This window comes from Wasmannia auropunctata, unplaced genomic scaffold (genome assembly GCF_000956235.1).
Source record: "Wasmannia auropunctata unplaced genomic scaffold, wasmannia.A_1.0 LD336101.1, whole genome shotgun sequence".
NCBI lineage: Eukaryota > Metazoa > Arthropoda > Insecta > Hymenoptera > Formicidae > Wasmannia > Wasmannia auropunctata.
The window spans coordinates 2,679,704-2,690,071 of NW_012026789.1; the positions used below are offsets into that span (position 1 = coordinate 2,679,704).

Sequence of the window (10,368 nt, forward strand, 5' to 3'; positions counted from 1 at the left end):
TCCGCCATTTTGTAATATTATTTTATGAAAAATTTTTACAAGTACTTCAATATATGCTTATTAACTTCACGGAGTATTAATACTTTATTTCATTTCCTTCCATTAAAAAAAAAATGTCGAAAAAGTGCAATTTTTTGGGCCGTTACAGTGGTGTTACCCCTTAAGACACGATCGGGCTATTCTAAAAATCCTCAGCGTACATTTCTTATGCACGAGAAAAGATAAACGGGGAGAAATATCATTGCCTGCTGTACCGGCGATATAGTATTTCGAAAGAAGGTTTCGACTGTGTTCAATAGCTTTTACGGTACAGAGGGAAACGAAAATCATTTTAAAACGGAGAGGAAGCTGACACATTCGGCCTGAAGTATTGCGAGTACCTTCCGGATACAGCCCGAGCGTTCAGAAATTCAGGAAACGTCCCCGTCGCGTATCTCTGCGTGAATCCACAAAATCGAGTGCTTTACGGCGATATTCAAATTTCATTGATACCCAAAATCTACGGGTTTCGAGATATGCCATTTCGGGGACACGAAAATTCTAAATATGCGAACGACGACGTTCTTGGTCTTGGTTTCTGCGACTTGGCCACCGTGCAGCCATCGTAATTGTTCTTCTGAAAGGGCGGATATTCTAACAACGCGGACAACTTTAACTATTCGTGACAACATCGCGATCCCAAGACGATCCGGATGTTAACATCTTGGTAATCCTGCGCGAGACGTAGGTAAATCGCGGAGGGGAATGTTATGCGAAACTTGCGCCGCCTTCGCGACTAACAATCTCATTCTGGGGTAAATTTGGTGAGTATATAAACGCGGCAACACTTCCAATTATCGTATCGTAATTTGCCGGGGTATCTCATGCAGAGGTAACTCGGTGGCGGGTCTTAGCGGGAGAGATGCGCGCATATTGAATACGCCGCGGGGAATAAAACTTTACGAGTCGCTCCGCCAGCACACGCCAGCCACAACTTATTGATCGGTTCATTCAATCGGAATTCGCGAAACACAGAGCAAAACGCGTGACAAGAGCGAGCGTCTGTTGAAGTTGAGTTTTCGATATTTTACACGTCGCTGGAAAATGTACCCTTTCGCGTACATTAGTATTTTTTTTATTACAAAATTTTAATTATTTCTTTTTTTTTAATCTCTGCAATATTCACAAATTAACAAGATACATATTGGCAATATTGACTTTATCTCTGCATTATTAAAAAATAGCAGAAAGAAGCCGTCGTGTATTCAGATTTTTTTTTTCGCTGCAAATTTTACGATGCGCGCGGCAACGCTGATAACGATTCGGCCGCGGAAGATAAATTTTTTTTTTTCACGTCGGCCACCAGACGAAATCGCGATGAAGGAGTAGCACTTTATCTAAATACAACAACCGCGTGTTCGCACGTGCAGGCCGTAAATAATGCCGCGAAGGGGGACAAGGGGTTTCTTAAGTACGGTATTACGTGCAGTAAATACATGGCGCGCGGGCTCGACGCGGTACGGTAGGTATGGCATTCGCTGTAGTACGCGAGATACGCGCATTCACACGTGTACGAGGGAAGAAGCAAGGAGAGATAGAGAGAGAGAGGGGGGGGAGGGCACAAAGCACTGGGGATACATGCACACGGACACTTTCTGGGTCACCCTCTCCATTATCAAAGAATCCCGGGCCTGTCCGTGATACACGGAAAATGAACCAGGCGCTAAGGGGTTGAAGAATTTAACTCTCGCGAACGACGGCGCGGCGCGGCGCCCGGTGCAGCTCCCGGTAAATACCTAGTTAAAAATACATGCATGTCACTTTTAATAAAAAAACGAGACAGCCGGGTGTTACATCGAGTGTTACACGAAGCGAAGGGAAAGACGCGGAAACGGGCGCGAAACGGTCTGTAGCAGGGAAACGACGTTTAAGACAACGGCATGATCGACGAGTACTGTACACTTTGTCAATAATTGCCAATAATTTTTCATTACAAAATGAAATAACACTTCAATAATACAATAACTTTAACGATAATATCGAGAAAATCGGATAGCTGCGCGGTAATTTTTTTCCTGCAAATAATCGCGAAGCTATATTTTCTGATTGCAGCGCAAAATATGGAATATTCTGTCAAATGAAATTTCGAATAATCGTTGACTCTCTCTCGACTGTCGGTTCCTCCCTTGAGACTGCTCGTGGGATTTTATCGCACTAATATAAATAATCAACAAAAGTATGCGGAGAGAGAGAGAGAGGAGGAAGAGGAGGAGGAGAGGAAGAGAGACAAAAATAGACGGAATTCGATCTCCCCTATAGCGTGCAGCTCGTTAATTTGCAAAACGCCGCGATGCGGGATGTACCGTGCTCGCGAAGTGGAATCAAACGGTTCCGTTCCGGTGTTTTTAAAGCCCCTCGGCTAAAGGGAACATTTTACTTTGCTACGTACAGGAGGTCACCGAGGCGAGAAGGAAGCGAAGAGGGAGATTGCGAACTGTCGATACGACTTATCCGCAATCTTTCTCAAACCGATTGCGAAGGGCGCATCGCCCCCGCGGGGCGACGGGAACGGCGCATGGTAGCCCGAGAAATGGAAGCGCAAAATGCGGAATGGAGAGGAGGCCGTTCTTTTTTTTGTTGTTTTTGTTTTTCGCGCGTTTATCTCGGCGCTTCGCGCGAAGGGAGACGAAGCGAAACGCATTAGCGCCTTTTGCTTTGCGGAAGAATTCTGTACACGTGAAAAATTCTACGCCGAGCTTCAACGATAAGAAAGAAAAGAAATTAAAGCGCAGAAGCACTTCTTCTTCCCCCGATAACAGAAACAAATTCCAAATCGCATTCCCTCTCATATAAAAACAGAGTATATTAATTAATCAATGAATTAAATTGTTTTAATCGAGCAATAGAACACTTAACAAATAAACAAAGAGATGCTATCGATCGATGCTTTTCACATAGAAGCTCGGTTTAATTAAACAAAAACAATCCTAAATTTTTCATATTGTCGGTAATAACAATCTGCAATCCTGAATTTTTATATAGTCAGTAATAACTACATTAAGTTAATTGTTATTGCAATTTTCACTGCAATATTATTTCAGTTAACTTAATTTATGTCTCTTTGGTTTCACCTTGAATGCTACATACCAGATATTCGAATTATTACTAATTACAAAAACTTGTAAAAAGTAATTAAGAATAAAAAATTAGTAGATTAAAATTATGCTGCAATCTTCAAGTTGATGCGTTCGATTATAAATAATTGATAGGTACGCCAAATTTCCTGGCTTAAACTTTTACCCAAACTGACAGGTACTTCCGTCCGTCCTTATTAATTGACCAAACTCAACAAAGCAGAATAATTAACGATAGAAAGGTCAAGTCTTACTACGCATGAGATGCACGTTGATGCATCTCATGCGTAGTAATGTTCGACAAGCTCTCACCACAGTACTCCGCTTTTCTATGCCAACGAGCGAAAAAAAAATTCGCAGAAAGCAACGAATCGATTAATAATAATTGTGAAATATTAACTACTTAATATCACGGATGAGTGGATATCTGATTTTGTGCAGCTTTCAAAAACACGTGCCGGCAATATTTCACATCAGTAACTGAAAAATATTTACACAACGCACCGAAAGTATTTGCCACATCTATCTCATCATTGGCCGACAATTTACGCGTGATTTCACTCCTATTAATAAAACGCGCCAGTGTAAACAATGATAAACGAACCAATAAATTAATTAAACTTGAGCTTGCCGGTAGTGATGTGTGTATGAAAAAAAAAAAAACTGCATGGTGGGTGGTCAGCACAGCGTAATTCGTGCAAAGTTATATAGCTAAATTGATATTATTTGCAATTCCTTCCGGATGATTTTCCTTCCGGGAATTCCAACAAATGCACTTTCGATGCTACATAAATATGTACAAAGGCGCCGACCACGCGCGTCCCTATTATCGACTCCTGTGACATTAACCGCCGTCTTTTTCGAGAGAGAGACGCTATCGTCAACAGCGCCTCGCAGGCTCCATTATACGCAAGCACCACCCTTTCTCGTGCGATATAATTGCATCAATACCGTAAGGGTAATGTCAGTACGGTCAAACGTCCACAGCGGCATTTCTAAATTTGGACAGCAACGCAAGTTTCTAAGTGTGCGTCAACAACAAAGAACACACACACACATATATATATTTGCCTTGGATTATATCAAAGAGAGCTAAACTACGCTAAAGAAAGTACAAAAAGGATGAATATTTACGTACATACATATTTATACCTCGGACATTTATCTCCGCATTATTTACGAACGCAAGCGGTAAGCACGGGAACGTTATCAATAACGGTAGAATATTGTAATACCCTTCCCCTTGTTCTCCCCGGGAACCCTTCTTGTCGTTTGATACACGATGGCTTTGAGCACGGATTCGCGCTATCGATTTTCCGGCTGCGTGGTCCAGCTTCCTTGAAATCAACGAACGGCAGCCGAACGGGCGTTTGTTCGACTTTACGAGTAATTTAACTGCGGAAATTCGATCGAACCCTTCCCGATTCCGCGGCGTGTAAGATCGCGGTGCGGAGAGATAACGAGCAGATGAGCCCAGTAAGGGAGCGGCTTATTAATTAAAGTCGGATTACATTATCGGCCGGAGCGACGACAAATTTAAGCGTATTGAGCGTGAATGCAGGCTTTCGTAACATTCCAGCTCAGTTCTCTCTCCCCTCCCCCCTACTCCGGGAAGTACACATCACGTATGTTGTCGTATCGATGGGCGCGGGAGTACCTATATACCGTAATATCGTTTCCTGTTTGAATATCGCTTCGGCAAACGCGCAAACCGTGACGTACATTAGAACAGGCAACAAAATTGTTATTCCTTAGTTAATTTCATGGAAACTACAATAAAAATTTTAATCCAACACACATAACTGTGTGTGGGCGGGCTTCCGATCTGGAGAAGAAGGGAGGTAGATTTGCTTTCTTGAAATATATTTGAAAAATTGTAATAAATTTTCAATGTCTCTGTTACTCTTTAGATAAAGATATTAATCTTCAGATTCGAAGTACTTATCGTCGAGATTCTGTTAAGATTCCATTTGCTTTGGAATATTCTGCGAACGTCAGTAAATTTCCTGAGTTAAAAGCGTTCTTATAGGGATATCACAAAGGGAAACGGTGCGATCGCGTGACGCGGAGATAAATCGCGGGAAAGGGAAAAACAAAAAAGAGTGGATTGTAGTACCTCGTTATCTGCGGTTATGATTTTCGGTTGCCCGCCGCGTGCGTGTCCGTTTGATATAAGAGGCGCTTTAATGAAGCGCTGCGCGGCGGGGCGCGGGCGGCGGCGGCCCTAATTTATCCCGAATTATTGTGCGCGATTACTCACGGCACTGACGTATTGCGAGCTTTCAATCAAATTACGCAACATACATATTTTACTTTCCGCCACGGATATACGATTTTGTAACGTATATCCTCCCTTCCTGCTGTTCCGATCGCACGTACGTACGTACGTACGTGGCTGCAGAAATAAAACTGTAAGCATCCGCCACGTATTTCCACAAAACTTCCGCGACGATCCCCGGTCCCTCCCCCGCCTCGCCGCGCCAGTCGATTCGAGTTTTTACGTTTGCTTCGTGCGACCTTCGGTATTCATCGAAACATTTCCGTGACCTCTCCACCCTCGCGTTTCGAAAACTTACGCCCCTTCGATTTGTCATCGTCGGATTATTTTCTTCAACCAGTTTACGTGCACCTTAAGCATCGGAAGCACGTAATGCTTGTACGGTCCGTCGCTCGTTCGCATTAAAATATGCTTAGAAAATATGTTCAAGTCTATGCGAGAGGAGCGAGGGAAGGAGGACAAAATTGAAGCGGAAATGATAAAAAAGAGAAAGGAACACGAGGAGACTTTCGTATTCTGAGAGCAGTATCGTTTTGCATGCACGAACGTGACCGCGTCGTTAATCGACTGCCATTTTCTTTCCGGAAGTATCGTTGCCGTAGTATGGCAAGCTGTTAATCAATTTGGTACTCGATAACCCTCACATCCCGTGCTATGCGAGAACGTGAGCGCCATTCTTGCATAATAACGTTAAGTCACATAACAATTTTTCACGTTACGTTATTATAGTCTTCCCTTCTTATATAATAACATCAATCTCTCATATATTCTGATTATATAATAGATCTTATAATATGTATATAATAAAAATTCCTTTATATACCATATAATAGCAATGTTAGGCCGTGTAATAATATATTTATCGTGTTTATACGTTATTATCGTCCTCTCTTACTTATCGCAATAGATCGCAGATAATAGCGTTTAGCGTGGCGTATTTCAGGTCACGCAATTTTCGATCAGCCTGAGGCATATTTACGAGAGAAAGTGGCTGCGTGTCACGTAGCCGTTGAATCGTACCCGTTGGTATCCTTGAATGGGAATTCTCTTTTATTCGAAAATCAATCAACTCGCAGATGCGGAAAATTGAAAACGATCTCGCGTCGCCCCTTCATTTCGGGCAACACATTTTCTCTTCGATCGTTCCGTAGTCGAGAGCAATCGTTTTTTTTTTTTATTTCGCCGAAACGTTGAAAGTGTAACGGCGAAAGTGTAGCGCGAAGGAGTCAACGCGCACAATTGGAGCTTAATGAACGTTGCACGAGGGTGTAATTGAATATTATCGGTACGTTTAAAAATATCGATGTTTGCATTTGACATTATCGGTCTGCTTAATGAATGAACGGCGCATTCCTGGCGGTGTGCGATTGATTCGCTATAAATACAACGCGCGCGAATACATTCGGCGCAAAAATTTGGGTCGCCCGGTCGATTAGGGAAGAGGGGCTGGCTTTTCAGCAGTAGAACAGATTCAGATTTGCGCGACAGGCAAACGTGCTCGATAAGGGGGACCGTCGATACCCGAGAGGAGGAGAAATAATCTGCGAATAAGAAATAAGAAAAAAAAAACTCACGCGAGTATGACGCAATAAATTCCGTGACTTACAACACGAAATTGTCCATTCTCGCGGGGAAAGGGGCGGTAAACGGGAACGCGGCACACAGCAGAGTTTAAGGCTTCCCTTTCTTCTCTGTTTCCTTTCTTTTCCCTCTTTTTTTTTCTTCTTTCCAAAACGTCCTAGTTTCTGCGTAATATTTATAGCGATATAAGGCAGCGCGCGGCGTACAAGTTTCGGAGCCAAATCGAGCACGAACTCGACTCTCGAACTGCTTCTTATCCAGCTGTAACTTTTGCTCGCGACCCAACTGCCCTTCCATCGGAGGAGGGAACCCTCTATTCCATTTCTCTCTTATCTCCTGTTCCTAGTCAGTGTATATACGTTCGTTTTTTTTTTTTTTCGTTAACCCCTATACTGAATCTTATAGTCCTGGGAAGAACATCGAGGTAATTGAACTTTCACGCCACGTAAGCGATCTGGTGATAAAAGTTTATTTGTAAACTCAGCCTCCTCTACCGAAAACCACTTTCAAAGCTTCTCTCGATATAAGCCTTAATACGGCCGTGCACAACGGACGATCGAGGAAACTGGACTGTCGAGCTTAAGACACACTCCGTATACGGGAACAGTAAATTTACGTTGGCGGGAGGATGGGTGCTTATTTCAGGCGTTTCCCAAGCGCCTGATTTATCTAAGCAACTCGGATATAAGAATATACGCTGTATTACGTCCCGCGGGGGAACAGGTGTTGAGAATAATTTCACCCCTGGCCGATTTTCTCGTTCCGGCAACCGCCCATTCTTTTTACTCGTGTACATCGCGCGAAAATGCAGTACGGAGAGACATGCCAAATAGACGTTGAGCAAGGGGAAGCTTCGAGGTAGGTTTACCGTGTCGGTACACGTTTCACGCGTTTTCTCCGCAACGCGCAGAAATTACATCTGCATCGAGGAGAGGAGGATAAACCCCTCGGAAATCTCGTGTCTCTCGCAGCTGTAAGAAAACATTAAAATATTTTAAGGGCTCCGTAGCGCCCGATTTACCTGCCGGTAAATCGCGTCAAACGTATGACGCGTTTCGCAGCGAATTCGGAATTCAGACGTGAGCTTAATCCGTCGTGAGATTTGAAGACCGCGCGGATCAATATGTACCATGTCCCTTGTCGAATTGTCGAATGGCACGCCGTCATTTTTTCACACGTGCACTTGCACAAAACGACGGTCGCGTGAATGTAAATCGCCTTCGTCGCATTTACCATCCGTATCTCTTCGCGTTCCCGCCTTCGAGCGGACTGCGAAGAAAAAAAAAAAGAGAGAAGAGAAAACGTCACCCGATAAGAATGCCGAGCCGTCGGAGCTTGTAAAATACGGTCGCCGATTGAGACCCGCCGAACCTGTCAAGAGCTCCCTACCCGAAAGTCCCGAAGAGGATAGAATACTCCCTATACCCCACTTATTTTTCACTTAGATATACTCTCTCTTACGCACTCCGGTCGTTTTTCCAACAAATTTGAGGGCTACCCATTATAGCGTGATGTCAGCCAAGCACAAACCTGGATATCTCAATGATTAAGGCTGTCCGTTCAAGAATTTATTACCCACTCGTCACGTATAGCTTTATTTTTATCACCGATTAAGCTGAATTGTCTTTAACAAGAAGATTAACCAATTTTATCTTTTTTTTGTCTGTTACAGCATAATGCCTGTCTGGATGAAGTTTACCAGTATTGAACAACGTGACCATCCTCGATGGACTTAGTCATAAGGTTTAGAACGTGAGTAATGCTTCATTGTGCGTTTTAGTGACCGCTTTCCTTATTTTGAACTTTTAGATACCGGGAGTTGCGTAATTAACGAATAAAATCAATAATTTCCAAAGAGATAAACTAACTCGAGAAACGATTCCAAAAAATTTAAAGCGACAGCAGAATCTCATTAAGAATTTACTTTATGTGCTAAATTAGCATTTTTACCTGTGCCACTTTTCTATCAATGCAGCGATATTATGAATATATTAAGTAGTATGTCTCTCTGCTATAAGTAAAAATAAATTTATCGCCGTATTTGCAATTGAAAGTCAAACTTTCAATTTACGAATTCATTGATCTTAATTGAATCTGTCGAGATAACAGTCGTTTTTAAATTCAATATGATAGAAAAATGAAGAGATATGCACAAATTAGGTTTCTAAAATAACATACAATAAAATAAGATTTTATTGCACATCTAAGATAAAAACAGATGGATTTTTCAGACTTTCAGGCTTATAGACTTTATTACAAAATATTTAATTGATATTAAAAAAATCAAGTGTAATAAGATTAGGTATTATACAAATGTAAAACAATTAAAGAATTAAAATTAAGTTATGGATTCTGAGAAACTCTATAGAATTATATATGCTACTCTTTGAAATCTAAGTGCAGAGCAACTTCAATTTTGGTATATTAAAATTTTTTAAATTAAAAGAAATGTTTTAATATATCAGGACATATTAATATTTTCCTGGTAATAATTCCATCGTTTTCTCTCTTTTCTGTTGTACGAAGATAATCCTTTGACTTCTGGGAGACTCATGCAATTAATATACGTCTGTTCGTATAATTGTCATTTCCTGGTATTCCGCAACGACCAGTGTTTTTAACGTAAATTTGTCTTGTTGAATTCGACTGTCGTCTTTTCACAACGATATCTGGCAGCGATGTACGCTATCAACTCGCTTGGTAAAGCAAACGAAAATGTGATTTTGGTACTCGACGGCTACGGGCGGTAAATCACGTATCGTGGTTGTCGATGTGCTTCCTCCGCTTCTCTCTGCCTAATCTAATCTGCATGTTTGCTCGATATTTCTCACGCAAACGCCGTACGCCTCTCGTCACATTTTTACCATCATTTCGTCACGTGCTTTTCAGCCGCGTGACAAAAACTACTTTGGCGATTTCCAAAGGCGATAAAATCTTTCATCCGCATCTAAGTTTGCCGTCGCGCCGCGCGAACCGCTCTATATATATATATATATATATATTTCTTGTGTTTCCGCATTTCCCCTCTGAAACTCAGGAGGAAGTTTTTGCAGTCAGTTTTCGCGCCTTATCGAAGGCAAGAATGGCGAGAACGTCATTCCATCCGACATGGGACTTTTTATTCTTTCGCATTTCCACGACCGCGCAACGAGCCGACGACGCGACGCCCGCGTCTCTAACAGTCTCTAAAAGCGAGAAGTTTAAAGCGACCATTTCGTTTCTCCCTCTTCCCCCTCCTCGTGCCCGACGCGCTGCGGTCACTGATTTTTACAAATCTCTCCCGCGATAGAAACGAAATTCAACGACTTCAATTAGCCGTTTGTATAAACGCGCCGCGATGGAAGGACGAGGCGACGCGATGAAGGCTGATAGAAATACAATGGATCCTTTGTGGAG

General features: G+C 42.3%; 1 protein-coding gene across 1 annotated transcript in view; it reads left to right on the top strand.

Annotated features, from left to right (window-relative positions):
* The window catches only part of LOC105459174 (1-phosphatidylinositol 4,5-bisphosphate phosphodiesterase epsilon-1-like), a 126,318-nt gene that overhangs the window by 58,801 nt on the left and 57,149 nt on the right, over nucleotides 1-10,368 (top strand). Inside the window, exon 3 of the mRNA XM_011704975.1 lies at nucleotides 8,645-8,724. The gene's annotated coding sequence lies outside the window, so the exon portion shown is untranslated. The remainder of the gene's footprint in view (nucleotides 1-8,644; nucleotides 8,725-10,368) is intronic.